At 43.1% G+C, this 13,495-nt stretch overlaps 1 long non-coding RNA gene across 1 annotated transcript in view; it reads left to right on the plus strand.

The window, feature by feature from the left end:
- The window catches only part of LOC106015449 (uncharacterized), a 175,726-nt gene that overhangs the window by 130,316 nt on the left and 31,915 nt on the right, over nucleotides 1-13,495 (plus strand). Inside the window, exon 4 of the long non-coding RNA XR_001187494.5 lies at nucleotides 1,312-1,424. This is a non-coding gene — a long non-coding RNA (uncharacterized lncRNA). The remainder of the gene's footprint in view (nucleotides 1-1,311; nucleotides 1,425-13,495) is intronic.

A 13,495-nucleotide genomic window follows, 5' to 3' on the forward strand; every position in this document is an offset into this window, starting at 1 on the left:
CTATTTTGGTAGTGCAGAGGGCATTGTGACTGGGCTGGGGGGTGACCTCAGGCAGGAGGAGGACTCGGCCCCAGGCTTTGGTGGGCTCCATGTCTGCGAGGAAAGAGGGGAAGCAGGGAGCCACGGGGACTCGCCTTTGCTTCAGGGCCCTGTCCCATGGGCACAGCGGGGTGCATGAGTCCGAGCACGCTGGTGTCACTGCCTGCGTCTAGCAGGGGCTGGTGAGAAGCGATGGGGTGCACGGGTAGAGGCCAAGGTGCAGTGCGAGTCTGAAGCCTGTACACAGAAGCCTTCCTGGTTCTTTGAAGGGAGTGAGGGATTTTGGCTTTCAAAACAAAGCTGCGTTTGCAATCTTTGATCTTTCTTTTCTATTCTTTGTTTTTCATAAGGAAAGACGCAGACAAAATAACGCAGACAAAGCAGGTTATTTGTAAGCCAGCTTGAGTACCCATTAAATCTTAAAGGCTTTATTATTCCGACTTTCAATACCAACGCACAAATAGCTTTTCTTTTTTTCCCATGGATCTTCCATATGGCCAGATGAACAGGCTGGCTGCATGGTGAGCAGCAAAAAGAACAGCTGACATATAGTTTGCAACCACACTGCAACATCTGGGCAGAGTTTGGTCAACTGCATGCCTGATAATAGTTTTTACATTCAGGCAGAGAGATCCTTTTTTATGGGATCATGTAAAGTAGCAGAGAAAATATTAATGTCAACTTTGAACTGTGCAATGATAGTGTGTTGTAGCAGCAAAGCAGCCAAGCCTGTGTGCTGTGATACACAGAGCTCTGAATTGGGGGTAAGAAATTAGTCCTATCTCATGGTCTTTCAGTACCTTTCAGTGGGATCTTAAGCAAATCATTTTATCCTGCTTTCTGTCTTCTCTTTCACCTCTTCCCACTACCATTTTATTTTTTTTCTCCCCTTTTCCTTGCTACTTAGTCTGTAAACTCCTCCAGAAGCAGTTGATTGGCATCACACTGACACGCACAATCATGGCCCAAAAAGGCATTTATGCCTCACTGGTCAGAGCATATAGTTTTCTCTTTGCTATTCACTGCTGCAGATGGCATGAAAAAGATACCTTGGGTTGCAACTTGTGAAGGTCAAGAAAAGAAATTGCCAGAGGTCAGTAGTGTAGCACTTCTGGTGGGACTGCTGTAAGAATATGGGGCCACATGGAAAGGAGAAAAAATACATGAGGAATTTCCTCAGAGGAAGCACAGATGGAGTCACGCATACATGTATACCTGTGTGCTAATACAGAGAAAAGATGGTTATACAGCAACCTCTTCTCTTCCAACCAGATGCAGCCAAACCCCAGTGGCAAATGTCATGGGAAGTGCTCGCTTTCAGTCCACGTGCTTTCAGTTCAGCGGCAATGAAGACTTGCAGTGTACCCGCTGTGTAACCTGCGAAGGTGAGCTTGCCATTTCCCCTCGTTTTTATAGAATCTGAGGACAGCTGGTGCAAGCAGTCATTTCTCAAGGGCTGTTTCCCAGTTTGCTGCTGCTCACACCTGGTCGGCTGGAGGGGCACCCCGCCGCACCACAGCTCCCTTTCGAAATGCGGTCTCGCAGCCCAAGCTGAATCAGCATTCAGCTCTGCTGGCTTGCTCCATATGCTGTGTGAACGGCATCCCCGCGCAGCAACTCCTGGCCAGGTATGGAGCCCGGAGCCCAGGGAGGCTTTCTGCAGAGGACAGGAGGATGCCAGGGAGACAGCACTCCCCCGTCTGTGCTCCCTGGGCCAGGATCCACAGATCCTGGCTCCCCTCTGCCTCTTCTCGCATTTGGCCCAATGTTTTGTCCTCATTTTGCTTGTTCTGTAGCAACAGTTTCTTAGCAAACACCATTCTCAGAGTGGTGCTGATATTAATTGATGAGGCTGGTGCTCAGAGTTGTCTTGGCATGGTAAGGCACCATCTAAGTAGAAAAATAAACAGCCATGTTCACTCCAGTTCCTTTCAGAAAAAAAAGGAAAAATAAATCGATACCTCCCAGATGGAAATGAACAAAATCAGCAGTAGAAAAATATCTTAAAGCTCCTAAGAAAGATCCGAAAAGGGGGGAGTGAACAGTCCCGGTTTGCTGAGGATTTTGTTTGCGTTAAACAAAGAACTGCAGCTGCTCTGACGTTGTACTGGCATCAGGGGAGCTCGGTGCTTCAGACAGGGCATGACATTTTAGGAATTCAGAGTCCGTTTGGAAAGAAAATCCCTATCTTCTGTGGAAAAATGATTTTTCTTGCAAGTGATTGCTTTTCCTTTGAAAAAGTGGTAATGGGAAATTACGTCTCTGTTTTAAATGTTTCTTTCATTCCTTTCAACAGAAATGCCATAAAACACTCTGTTTTGAGCAAGTCTGTTGCCTGTGGCTCAGGCTGACTGAGAGACACTGTTCCTACTGCAATGAAGGGGACAACTGCATTGGGTTCAGCTTTAACTTCAAGACAAATAACATTTTACATTATCGGTTTCTTGAGAATATATCTGCTAGACAGTGTTATTTCTAATATTGAGCAATATTTTAAGTGCTTCCTCTTTTTTGTTAAACTACAGGAACTCTCCCGAATTTGCAATGTGAGCTTTAAAAATATACATTTTAAAATATTTTTCAACAGTATGACATTATGCAAGACATTTTAGAATTAGTACGTAAATGATCAATAAAAAAAAGGAAAAACAAACCCATAACCTGAAATGGAAAGACTTAAGCTTTCAGTGAGACTTCTTATGCTCATTTTTCCCTTTCATATCTACAGTGAAAATAGATTGTTTTAAAAGACCTTGAGTACCTGATAGAGTATGCTTTGAAATCATGGGCTGCATATTCATTTTAAAGAAACTCAGTAGCAGTTTTATAGGGGTCTTCAAAGCAGAGTTTATAAATATTTTATGCTTTGGTTTTCTGTTTCATTTCACTAAGTAATAATGTAAAAGACCCCTCACTCTCCATATTTGTTTCAAGGCTATAATTTCTTTGGTTTCAAATGTTGTCCCCTAAAAATGATGCCACCAGAGTGCTCACTAAGCATTCCCTGTTAAGTTCTCTAATGCCTGGAATAAGACTCAGGCTGTGAAACATGAGCCAATTTTTGTTCAGCCTCTTGCACTAACATCACTGAACAAGATGTTGAACTCACATTTAAAGATGATCTCTGGCAAGATATCTCAATAGACCTAGGAATTCTGCTACGCCTGTGTAAAATACCCAGGTTCAGTGGGGATTTGTTGCCATCTTGAGATGCTGTGGAAATTTTAATAGGAAACTGTTGTTCTTTATCATTTTTCATAATAGTCTCCTGTCTAAGAAAAGTAGTCTGATTCCGAGGATCAGCTATCTACTCACCATGAATAATAGGAAGTGAATAGTGTGTGTGCAACTGAAACTGTGCCAGACTGAAAAGTGGAAATTGAGACAATAGGGTCAACGCAGGCTCAGAAATCAAGTGATTCCAGATTGTGAGATGGTTTATCAACAAAGGCCGTACACTAGGAGTTTGATACCCAAATCATGTATGTAATCCATGCAGGTGATTTTCTGAGCAGCCCTCTGAAGACAAGACTTTAGGCCACTAGAAGGTCTCTCTCTTTTGCTGCTCTTTCAGAGGAATCAGCATCAAGGTAAAGCGCAAGGCAGTAGATGTTGTACATGCCCTGATAAATGCTCAGCATAATTTCGTAATGTAAAGTGTAAAAATGGTTAGAATGAATGTTATGGAAATTGCCCTTTGTTACATTATTTGACTATAATTAAAAGAGAAGCCAAGCGCTGATAGCTTAGCAGAGAAAATATTTTCATACTTATCTAATCTGCAGTTTTAAGTAGGGACAGACAAACTCATTTTACCTAGTTTCAAACCCACTTGAACACTATTCAGCAAAGCACTTACGGTCATATTTTCAAAGCTTGAGATCTTTTCTTTCCCCCACAATGGTATCACTGCTGATATTCCTTCAGTGAGAAAGTTCACATGGTTTTACAAATGAATTTCAGGAGCATCTGAGTCTAAGAGCTTGATAAATGTCTGAATTAGAATTCCCTGGTTGTCTCTTTTCATCCCTGAGCCTTTCCTCTCCTTAAAGCGATTGGCATACCAGTCATTAGTGAGTGCTCAGTCCAACACAGAAAGTAAATACAGAGGGAAAAGTATAGGCTGTTCCTGGCTATCCTGGAGGGTCCATGTTTCGTTGTTTTTTTTTTTTTTTTTTTTTTTTTTTTTGTTTTGTTTTGTTTTGTTTTTTGATAAATCGATGTGTTTAGCTAAGGTTTCTTGGTTCCCTTTTCTTTTGATTCGGGATGAAGTTAAGATTGGTTGGAAGTCTGAGAACCTGCAGGATTTTGAAATACAGAGTGAGAAACACTTGCCCTCGAAGGCTTTCCCTGTCAGGCTGGGGGGACTTCAGAGTGCTAACCAGCTTTGTTTTAACTGACTTTAATAGAGCGAAAGCAGCAGCCGGTAAAAACCTGAAAGCTGTGAAAGCACTAATTAGTGCTAACATCTGGCAGAGAATGACCCCAAGCGCACAGATGTTCATTATACGTGTGCAGGATCAGGCCTACTGTTTGTAGCAGCACCTTTGTGTGCGTGAACTGGGGACCTGAGTGGGTTTTAGCAGCAAAACAAAGGCAAGAGGTGTGATAGGAGACATTATACACTTATTAGTAGAAGGTGGAAGACGGACGGGAGGATTAACAGAGTCAAAATATGGGTATAAGTACTGCTGGGAGTTCATATCTGTAGCTTTGAAGACCTTGTGTACACCGATTTTACTGTTTTTGACTCCTCTTTAAGTATATATGCAAGGATAGAGTGTAGGTGGGAAGCAATAACAAGCAAAAAGAGTTCTCTTCAGCCCCTCCAGGGCTGCTCTACGGCTGCTCCATCCCATTTCGTACTTGCAAAGAGATCTGTAGCTGGTACCAATGTAAATACGTTCCTGTGATACTGTGAGCTGACAGACAAAAGCGAGCATTGCTTTCTAGTCATTTGTCCTTCTTAGTTCAAACAAGACAGAAAATTAGAGTGAAAGAAGGCCAATCAGAAGACAAAGATCTGAAAAACTGTTGCATGACTGCACAGTGAGACCAGATGGCTGTACGAACTGCCTCTCCTTACACATGAGCACATGGATAATGAAATAAGATTCACACTCATCATCTCTCTCTAACGTCCACTGTGTCACATAGAGCCTGTGACCAAGTATTAAAGATCAAATAGATGTTTTTTGTCAGGCTGATGATTAACACGTAGGTCTTGCTCAGTCCTATTCCTCCTACACATAGCTTGGAAATCTCCCGTGATTTGTCCAAAAACGCAGTGTCTGCTGATGACCCATGTTAGCTCTAAGTCAGAATGCTACAGAGATCGGCACGTACGGCTTTCTGTGGGAAGCGCTCTGTGCAATCTCTGGCATCCAAGCCAACACTGGAGACTTTTTGGCTGTTTTCTTGTACCTTCTGTTGCGACTTTATTTCTGTTCCTAGTACAGGGTTTTCACTGGAGTCTAAGGCAGCTGCAGTTTTAGCACACTTTCATTTCATCCTCTGTTGCTCTTCTTTCACTCCCATAGAAACAACCACTTCATGTCTGATCCAAAGCAAAACAGAAATGAGCTACTAGAACTGAAAAGTACATCAGTGTTCTTGGTCCTGGAAAAGTGCTTTGCAATCTTTTGTTCTTGCCTGAGACTGAACTGAGACGAGAAATGGGAAGCAATAATAGGACTGTGAAGGATTTGATGAGCTGTTTAGCCAATACCCAATTCTCACAAACATTTCTTTATCAAGGGGCTTTGACAGTATTTTTCTGCTGGATTACTTGAATTTGTATTGCTACCATGTGTCATTCCCTGGGGTAACACAGTGCCTCCAGGCCTGATTTCACATTATTAACCAATGAGCCTTTCCACCGCTGTAATGCTTGCCTTGAAAGTACAACCAGCAATGCTGGCTGTCTCAAAAAGCAGGTGACTGATGGTTGTAGTCGCAACCATGATTTTCTCTATCCAGGATCTTCAGACTGTCACTTTTAGAAGTGATGTTTTAACACCTCAAGTTCTCAGAATTCTTTTAAGCAATGTGTTGGGCTATAAGAATGAGGTACTAGTCACTGACTTCATCTGTCCTACCTAAGTATTCATTCCAATTCTGAGTGGACACCTCAGATCCTGTCCAAATGTATTGCACTGAATTTAAATACAGAAATATATTCTCTAGGTACCATCTCTGTTTTAACTACTCCAAAACACTGGCTAGGAGTCTGCTGTGCCCAGGGAATTTCAGAGTCATGCTCCTTTTTTTTTCCCCTGGCCAAGTGAATACCAAAGTCTTCCATTTGAAGTGAAACAGCTTTAACAGAGTGTTCCCATGTCCTAGACTGCTTTATGGGGCACTGGTTAGCACAAATTTTTGGAATCCAAAACACGTAGGGTTTAGTTCACTGCAAACTGATGGGGGATATAAGGTCCTGTCTTTCATACACCGAAATTACTCCTCTGCTTATGTGCCTACATCCCCTTGCATCTCTAGATATTGGAGTGGATCAAATCTTGCAGCCACTCAGTCTTCAGTACTGGGGTGGTTTTTGCCCTTGCCTTTTTTTTTTTTTTTTGACTCATTATTATCCAGTCTGTGTCCTCCCAGACTCTCTTTCTGGACAGCCTTTAAAATCAGTACAGGAATCCCTTCATGTACTTCCTCCTTCCTGAGAAGGTATCACCTGGAGCAAAACCAAAAACCTCTGACTGGGGGAAAAACAGGTTAACAGGGAAAGTGGATGCATAATGCCGGAAAGGAAGTTTTCAGCTCAATTTAGCATTCCCTCCAGGGTTTACAGAGACTAGTCGTTTGAGATCTCTGGCACCCACATGAGTTATGTGGTTTATTCTTTATGCGTGGAAATGAAGTATGACACAATATTCTACAACAGAGCATTTAAATAATGTAGAACTAAGTGTGCAACTACCTATGTTAATTATATATGTCACTGCACAGAAAAGAGTCAGTTGCTGAGCCAAGGTTGCTACACTGCATACCCCACCACAGGAAAACTGAAAAAGCAATTAAATTGTTCAGCTGCCTATTCCACCCATCGGCTCCTCCCAGCTTCAGCTACCTGCCTTCCACCACCCACAGCCCACGTATTTATGTCTTTTCCCTACACAGACAGTCCCAGCAGTGTTTATAAGTTATAGGTGTGCTATAGGGTGAATGTCATTGCAGTGAGGTTATTTCCTTGTGTTGCATGAAGCTCAGTTGTGTCTCTGACTTTGAAGGGACAGTTAGGCAGAGAAACAACTCAGCATGGTGAAAGGTAAGCTTTTCTGTAACATGCAGGGAATCATTAATGTATGGGAATATCTGACAAAGGTGAGGAACTGTAATGCTGCTTGTCATTTAAGTCTACGTACATGTGTGTATTGATGAACTCGACTTTTCGGGAGCTATAGGACTGCATCTTGTTGCTTAAGGGTATAAGCAGTAGACTGGGAGACCACAGCATCTTGCAGTGTCCTTAGGACATTGGTGCCATGCTCAAAGACACTGAGAACCTTGCTGTAATGTGACAGAGAATGAGGACAGTCCCAGGAGAGACGTGCTAAGAAGTGAGGTTGCTCTGTGCTAACATGCAGGCAGGACAGCAGGCTAGTCCCTGGTTAGCAGAAAGCCCTGTTTTACTCTGCTGTGCCTGGGGCTCAGCCAAACAAGTATTTGGGGTACTTTGCTGGCTCTATTTTTGGCATGCTTAGCCTTTGAGGAGGTGAGTGAATTGCAGTGCTATGGAAAGAATCACTTCCAAATCACTCATTGCTCAATTTTACTTGGCTGCAGAGCTACAAAGCGGCCCTTGGCAGAACTTTTTACAGCACATCTCCCTGTTGCCTTTCCAGTGTGTCCATTGCCACTGTAGATGCCCAAGGCTGGAGACATAGGTGAAAGCATTCCTTCCCCCACAACTGCACCATGCTTCAACAGGTGTTTAAAAACAGTGGAGGAAATTCAGTTGCTTAATCAGTCTTACACTACCATTAGAGACACTCTTGGTTGTTTGAGATATTTCCTTGGGGCCTAGGAGATAATGGACCTAGGAGAGACCCACACCCTTCTTGGAGCAGCAGTGGCCCCCATCCTGTTTTGACTGAAGAAGTTCAACTCATCCAAGGTGGAAAGATTAGGGGTGGCCAAGGGTGATGTTTCTGTGAGCAACACACATGGGGACTGTGTGTTACCCTGGCTTCAAATGGCTCTAATTTTATTTTTGCAGAGTACTGGGTTGCAAAAGTTTCCTCTCTGTTTGAATGTCACCATCTGCAGGTGGGGAGCAGTCTTTGTGAGTGACAGTGAACGCAGTGTATGACTGTGCAGGAACTGACTCCTCAGACTTTCTGAAGGAATTAAGTTCAACTTTTCTCAGGAAGGAAATGTGAAAAAAAAAAGGTCAGAAGCTGTTTGGTTTTTAATGTGAGAACAGAAATTCAGAAGTAAACATTTTTTTTATTATAAGAAATCAGTAGAAAGGAAGAAAACTATTTATTTGAATTAAGTCTAAACCAAACCCAACTATCAGACTACTCTAAGAAATAAGTTGAAAATCTCAATTAGATTCTTAGTTCACGTGTCAAAGTCTCTAGTGGAATCCACCACAAGCTAACCCACATGGAAATAATGGGTAACAGCTGGGATGGGATGACGAGGTAAACTTTGACTAGTTAAAACTTTCATGGAGCCTCATCCAAGGCTGCAGTCTTCATGCAGTATGAAGTCCACAGCCATAGCTCATGGTTTGTAAGGGGGTCTAATGAACCAGCTCAGAAAAAGTATTTTTTCTCGAAAAGTAATTAATTTTTTTCTTGCTATTTTTCAATCAGATCAGTTCCCTGACCTATTTCAAGATGCAATTGTGGCCACGTCACAGAGAGAATTGTACGTGCGTGGAGACAGACAGCCTTGCAGTCAGGATGCCTTACATTGGCCACCAGGGCTGCCAAAATGCGATGAAGTGGCAGGAGTGGAATAAACGAAATGCATGTGAAGGAGTGACTTTGTAGGTCAAGAGAGAACCTCACTTTACAGAAATATTAATCCAGCACCTTTTACTGAACATTCACTTAAAATATGTGCTTGTCTTGCTGGAATGTGCTAATGGCTGCAATCAAGTTGTCTTTCATCTACAGGCAGTTGCTGACCTTATTAAAGCAAATGGGCTTGCTAGCCACATATCACTGGTGTTATACAGAAGAAAATGTTTAGTTATAAAGAAAGATAGAGGAAAACGATGAAAGTCTTTGTCTAAGGTACTAGGCTTCAGGGGAAGCCAGTCAGCTTGAATCCAGGCAGGACAAAGAGTTCTATTATTGCATGTGTGAGGGCCTGGGTGTTGAGCAGGTGGTGACTGGGAGTGTAGGGGGAGGCAGCAGAAGCAAATGGCCCTGGAAGGAAGTCATGAGACAGAAGGACCTTTGGTCAAAGCTCTTGCTGAGGGGCAGGCTTGAATTCTTGAGCAGGGGTTCAAGGTCCTTTTTCTCACAACTTCTTTCAGGAAATGAGAGCTTCAGTGTGTGTGAATAAAATGGATTGTGTCAAAGAAGCATCATCCTCCCCATTTCTGTAGGTGTTATTGGTTAAGGCCAAGGGTCAAGAAGATGTAAGGCAAGGCACAGGTGTGCAAAATGAGGGCCAGGTCATATTGTAATACCCCAACTTCTCTCTCTGCAAAGGACTCTTACCATAATGACAGTATTTGACAAAGATTAGATGATCATATGCTTTAATGAGTTTTGTCATTCTGATGGTAAAAAATAAAATTGGATAAGATGCCTAAATTTTAAATTATCAATCACCCACTGCTCATATGCAGTAAATATCTTCCGTGAAAATGTCATGGGGGTTTTTCTCATGGGGATATAATGTTCATATGCAGCAGGCAGGCTGACACAGAAGAACTTCGCAGTGATTACAAACAGGCCCATGAGGTTTGCTGTGAGCTGCATTGCCTCTGTAGGCTTTATTAATCTGATGTCATCCGTTGTTGTAGGGAAAACACCAGATAGACTCTCCAGTTTGATTTAGTGGCAGGTGAAAGAAGATGGATCACATTTTCATAGATTTTTGTTTTAAAAACGTAAATGCCTTCATGCTGTCCAAGAACAGAAGTGACTCTCATCCCGGTGTCTGATTTTAGCAGGGCTGTACAAAGAAACCCTGTATCACACCCTTTAAGAGAAACAGATCCAAGAAACCAGAATGCCTGTACACAACTTTCAGCCAGGCTGATTTCCCTGTTGAGCAGTCTTGGGCTGAGTTGGTGGAACAAGGATAGTTTGGTTCCAAAAGTCAGCTATTAGGAGAGTTCCAGACAAAAACAAACAAACAAACAAAACAACCTGTAAACCAGAAAACAGTAGTAGCTCCTCCTGGTTTTAATTACGTTGTGGGACCATCAGCCTCACAGTGACTGGATATTATTATTGTTATTGCTGTTGCTGTTTCTCAAACCATGGTGGCTACCAGCACTATTCCTGTTATGCTAGACTCTGTACAAACACAGGCCAAGAGCTGACAAGTGTAAGAAAATGGACCACAGGTGGAGCTGGACAAAGAGCTGGGGAAGGTGTCAAAAAGGAGTGGGTCCGTATCAGTCGGAGAGGGAGCAGAAGGGAAAAGAGGCTGCACAGCTCTGATCCTGCATCTCACCTTGCACTGCATGCTAGAAGGGAAAAGAAGTTCTGTAATTCATTGTAGGAGCTTCTCCAGAAGCTGCAGGGCTTGCTTTGCACCTCTCCTTGTAAATGCAACTCTTCAGCAGCCAGGGATGCCCCATGGTATTTTGGGGATTCATGTTTCTTCATTACTTCACGATACGTGCAATTTATCTGCAGCTGGATTGCAGGCATCCTCTGCTTGCTTGCCCCGGCTTCAGAAACTGAAAGTGTATTTTGAACGTGGGGACTGGAAAAAAACAGACCAACACCGTGTGTGTTTGTGTGCACACACACACACATACATGTTTGTGCACTGCCAGTTAGCTGGAGCGCTAAGAAACTGGAGAGCAGAATTAGAAAGACAGGTTGATGTGCTGGGGAAGATCAATGAATATGAGAGGTTCACTGATGACAGATGGCTGGTTTCATACTCCGAAGGAGTGACAGAGGAGGAGGAGAACCAGCTGTGAGCGAGTTGCAGGATGAGTGCATTGGAAGCACAGCCTCGTGCAGGAGAAGCAGCCCTGTTCCAGCAGAAACAGGAGGATATAAAGGGCAGGGGCTGGGTAACTGAGAAGTGGTAGTAAAGGAGGGAAAAAGTGTAATAAAGAGATGGGGGGTTGTGCCTGCGCCCAGTGCATTTCCCAGAGTTTTAATGATTTGGAAGACAGGATCTCACAAAATGATGAAATGAGCATGGGGAAATCTGCAGCAAAATTAGATCAGGGAAGTGTTGATAGCAGAGTTGATGTTGCAGATAGTCACTGCTGTTTAAAACACCAAATCCTCGCGCACACACACGAGTCAAATGCTTCCAGAAGAAGGGGCTGGGGATTTTTAGCCAGTGGACTATGGCAGATGAAATAGCTTTAAAAAGAGCCTGGCATAATTGATGGTGATTGTACAAATGATATAGAGGGAAGGCGTGCAGGTATTGTAAAAGAAAGCCTTACACCTCTTAGCTAACCAGAGGAAGAAGAAATCAGCATAATGGTGTTTTCTAGTATGTAAGTGGCTTGTTTTACTGCAGATAAATGTAGTGTCGGGGTGTATGTGTGTGTGTGTGAGAGGGAGGTTTGGTATTTATAAACAACAACACTGAAAAAGCAAAATGGCAAAGGAGAGATGGCCCGTATTATTCCCAACCCTATGGGAGCAAACAGATTGTCCACTAATAAGGAAATGATCTAGCCATTTTTTTAGATTAGTGGTGTGGGAGGAGAAGAATTTAAAGGAGGGAATGCATGGATCTCACAGTAATGTATCCGCTGGTTGTCGTTGTAGGAGATAATGAGAATGTAAAGCAAAGGTGGGAGGAGAAAATATCTTCTATACAAATGCTGCGAGCATATTAATAAGGTCACCAATTGGAAATATGCATTTCCAAGGCTAAGTGTGATATTCCTGGAATGTGTGAGCTAAAAGGGACTGAAAATGGAGTAGGGAGATACAAAGTTTATTAAAGGGGACAGGCTGTGTTCTTCAGTCACAGCAGAGGCAGCAGTATATATCCATGTCCAAAGCAGGAAACACTGCAAATGTTTTGCCTGTCAGAGCAGAGGCTGTTTGGGCAGAAGCTGAGGAAGGACAACGAACGCAGTCGTGTTATTCTTGGATGTTGCTACAGACCCCCAGGGCAGGCAGAGAAAGTAGGCTGGCAAATCTTTTTACAGATAAGAGAAGTCTGTAAAACAGCTAGAACATTGATCATGAGGGATTTTAATTACTCGGCTATCGATTGGGACAGCCACGATGCAGAAGTGAAGCAGAGGAATGGGTTTCCAGAAGTAATGCAAGATTGCCATCTCACACAGCTTGCTGAACAGCCAAGCGTGCATAGTCTGAGGCTATTCAGGTCCTAAGTCTAGGAAACGTGCCAAGTCTGATCAATTAAGTTGAAGTTGGGGAGTACTTAGGATCCAGTGACACCATCTATCATTAGAAAGAAAATGTACAAGAGGTAGCAACACAAACACTCCTGACACGAGGAGAAGTTAAGCAAATGAAAGTTGTCCTAATGAAATTTGACTGGAATATTGTAACGCGTTGGAACCATGATAGAGGATATTTCTTGAAAGAAGCCATAAAGGGGGAAAGGAAGGGAGTGGAGCAGTAATTGAAATTCATCCTAGTTCAGCCTGGAGAGGGAATACGGCAGCAGAGGCTAATAGCTGCAATGATCCTTGGCTAATGGAGAGATCAGTGGGGGTCATGAACACCTGCATATTTTAGAGCACCCCTGACACTCTTCTAAATTATGTGGCCATCTCTGGCTGTCCCTGGCAGATATAATAATACCTTTACACCTTGTGCCTCTCAGGTATATCAATTGATGCTCCAGAGCATCTAAAACATAGCCTTCCTTTTTTTTTTTTTTATGGTATGAGTAGTCTGAAGAAGGAAGTGTATCTGTGGCAAAAGTAGAAACACAAAAGAAAACTAATTCCTGTCCCAAGATATGAGAATAAAAAAGGACATAACTCGGCTAGGAAATAGAATCATAGAATCATAGAATATCCTGAGTTGGAAGGGACCCTTAAGGTTCATCAAGTCCAACTCTTGACACCGCACAGGTCTACCCAAAAGTTCAGACCATGTGATTAAGCGCACAGTCCAATCTCTTCTTAAATTCAGTCAGGCTCGGTGCAGTGACCACTTCCCTGGGGAGCCTGTTCCAGTGTGCAACCACTCTCTCTGTGAAGAACCCATTCCTGATGTCCAGCCTAAACTTCCCCTGCCTCAGCTTAACCCTGTTCCCGCGGGTCCTGTCGCTAGTGTTAATGGAG

Source organism: Anas platyrhynchos, chromosome 3 (genome assembly GCF_047663525.1).
Source record: "Anas platyrhynchos isolate ZD024472 breed Pekin duck chromosome 3, IASCAAS_PekinDuck_T2T, whole genome shotgun sequence".
In the NCBI taxonomy this organism is placed as follows: domain Eukaryota; kingdom Metazoa; phylum Chordata; class Aves; order Anseriformes; family Anatidae; genus Anas; species Anas platyrhynchos.